Genomic DNA, 1,901 nt, shown 5'->3' with positions numbered 1-1,901 from the left:
GTTTATGAATTGTTTGGCTATAGATGTTGAGTAAAAATATCTTACTCTACACTTTTTTTCTCTTTCATGTTGCTATACTTATTCTAGCTTTGTTTGAAGTTTTGTAAAGAGGTGCATGGATTTGTGTATGATCTTTTGTGTTCTTTTTTGCGTATGACCTTTTGTTTATTTTTAAAACCCAAGGCTTATTTTGTATGTGATCTTTTATATGTACTATCAAAGAAATTATTTTCTCCCGGTGCAACGCACATGCATATTTCCTAGTTGCATCTTAAAATGATACGCGAGATGCAGGTAACCGATGTTGCTGACCTCGTTGTGCATTGTACTCCCTCCGTCCGGAAATACTTGTCATCAAAATGAATAAAAATGGATGTATCTAGATGTATTTTAGTTCTAGATACACTCCTTTTTGTTCATTTTGATGACAAGTTTTTTCGGACGGAGAAAGTAAATAACATCCTCAACCATTGCCTCCACCCCCACATGCCCAAGGCGCTGTTGCACGCCCAAGCAGTCGGACATGCACAACAACCAAGCGGGCAAATGTCAAGCATCAACCCAAGTAGCTTCCCGACCATGAAGAATCCAAACTCATACGGCACCCCACCCAGCAGTAGCCGCTCGAGGACCTCCTTGTCCTGGAGCCTGACAAGGACGCCGACGTCAGCCCCATCGGTACGCCATGGCGGGTCCCTTCTCCTCGCGGCGGCGGAGGAGCGTCACAGCCTATTCGCCCTCTATACTGTCCTGCCGCTCCTCTCGCAGTCGAATTAGCCCATGGACTTCTGCCCCCATGCCGGCCCATTCCCCCGCGACCGTGGCCGCCATGCCATCGCCACCGGCACCGCCCCTGACAGTTGCGCCTGGAGAGTGTCTTCTCCGGTGCCGATCTTCTAGCGCCATAGGCTGTGACTCCTGCCTCCCGTCTGGCGCCGCCCGCCGACGATGCCGTAGCAGCCAGAGCCGGAGATGCTCCCCTCGCTGCCCGCGTCTTCTTCAAGCGAAACGCCGGCCGAGGGCTCTACTCCGGCTCGGCGTGCGCGTACGACCAGTGGGAGCTGCCGAAGCACCAGTGCCACTAGAAGGTGGTGACGCCCAATATGACGGTGGCCATGGCGTTAGGCCTTCTGGCCGTGCGGCGATACGGCCCAGACATGACGCTGCGGGAGGCGCTCGACGGCCGCGATGACCTCTACCGGACGCTCCTCCGAGAGGCCACGGCGGCGCTCCTCAATGCCTACTACAACGCGTCGGGGGCGCCCTTCCTGTACCCGACCACCGCCAGTGTCATCGACCACCTCATCGATGTGGCTGACGTCGGCATCCATGTGCGGGCGGCGCTTTGCGCGTGAGGATGGTGTGGGAGGGGGCGTAGGCGTCGAGGCCGTAAAGGCGGACGCGCAGGCTGGCGGTGGCGGTGGTGAAGGCGAGGGGGCGGCGGCCGGGTGCAGATGATGGAGCTGGCGGTGGAGGAGGGATGTGGATCTTTATCGGGAGATTAGGAAGGGAAAACGAGAGATGGGGCCGGGACTCGGGGTGAGATTGACTTCCTTCGACGGTGGGGGATTTCCTTTCGATCGAATCGCGGCTTCGATCAATGTAGGTAAACGAAACGACTACGGACTGTTTCATTAGGAGTAGACTAGCAAAAGAGCCCGTGCGTTGCAACGGGTACAAAATGAACTTGACAATTCATATGGTATTTGACAGTTTACCTCCCATGGTGCAGTATTGAACTATAGCACCCAATCAGTCGGCTTCTGCCTCGACTTATCTTTCCTTTGGTGTAAAATTGTTGGGCATTCGGTTCGTGGAACCAACCAGGACTAACGGGTTAGACCTTTAGTCCCGGTTTGTGCCACGAACCGGTACTAATGGGGTTTGAGGCATTAGTACCG

At 54.2% G+C, this 1,901-nt stretch overlaps 1 pseudogene; it reads left to right on the top strand.

The window, feature by feature from the left end:
* The first annotated feature begins 486 nt into the window (after positions 1 to 486).
* On the top strand, positions 487 to 1,355 carry LOC123067225 (uncharacterized; annotated as a pseudogene).
* The last annotated feature ends 546 nt before the right edge of the window (positions 1,356 to 1,901 follow it).

Source organism: Triticum aestivum, chromosome 3B (assembly GCF_018294505.1).
Source record: "Triticum aestivum cultivar Chinese Spring chromosome 3B, IWGSC CS RefSeq v2.1, whole genome shotgun sequence".
In the NCBI taxonomy this organism is placed as follows: Eukaryota; Viridiplantae; Streptophyta; class Magnoliopsida; order Poales; family Poaceae; genus Triticum; species Triticum aestivum.
This window is presented reverse-complemented; position numbering and strand designations above follow the sequence as displayed.